Below are 1,132 nucleotides of genomic sequence, written 5' to 3'. Positions count from 1 at the left end.
TTTTGCAGGATGTGCATGTGATGTGGTATAGCAGTGCTCATACTAATTCGATTATGTATGAGATGACTATATGATGTAATTTGATTAACATGACCTGCGTGTCATGGTTCGGCATGATGGCTGGAGCCATATGATTGCACTTTAATGACCTGCGTGTCAACCTTAAGTAATGCATTAATTTTATACGCTATGGAGATAGCAATATTATCTGGTGCATCGACAAGGTGGTGGCAATCTTCGCGAAGGTGAACACCAACACGAATGCCGAAGACGAAGAAATGAAATACTTCTCCGTCAGAAAGGGCTATACCATATCATGCTATTATGAATTGCCTGACATGTTTATCCCTTATGTTGCACCCTTCTTGATTGCGCGGTAGTCGCTTTTTATTAGGGTGATCTCTCACAAAAATATCAAGTAGTTAGTGTTCTCCCAAGTGTAGCACCGTCACGGCACCTATCTTTTCGGGGTGCGCCATGGATGCATGGGTACGAACGATTAGAGAAGTGTGAGGCGGGTAAGGTCAGACCTCGCAGCAAGATCACTTGGTTGTCCTGACGTTCATGGCAGGATCGTCCTGAGCTCGGAACACATGCATCGAAAGATGAGCAAGAGTCACATAGAGATGTGATCGGCAAGTTGGCCTACCGATTAAAATTCCCGTTATGAGATGATGATTCTATGGCGATGAATTGAAGTCTGGATCTTGTATCACTCAAAATTAATTGTGAGAGATATTGATTTGAGTGGGAGCGCACTGTTGAATTAACATGTTTAATTCTCAGTGCAATTAATTATGAAACACTGTCTAAGTGTTTCTTGCATAATAGTTGTAGAATAATGGCTCACATTTCCACCTTCCCTATTAAAATTGAATAGCTGTTAAATATCTGGTTAAAACTTTACGATGTAACGTAATATGAGGATTGTCCTCAAAAGTGCCGAGAAGGACTTTGTCCTATTGCATGCTTTCCGTATCCTCCCGCTAATGCTATGGATCATGTGACTCTCGTCCTTCGATCCAAAAGCTAGAATTCTGTTACGGTCAAGTGGAATATGTTTGCTTCCATGAAACCCAAACTTCAAAAGTTGGGATAGTTATATGATATTCATGGAACTGAAAATTATTTT

This window comes from Triticum aestivum, chromosome 2D (genome assembly GCF_018294505.1).
Source record: "Triticum aestivum cultivar Chinese Spring chromosome 2D, IWGSC CS RefSeq v2.1, whole genome shotgun sequence".
NCBI lineage: Eukaryota > Viridiplantae > Streptophyta > Magnoliopsida > Poales > Poaceae > Triticum > Triticum aestivum.
This window is presented reverse-complemented; position numbering follows the sequence as displayed.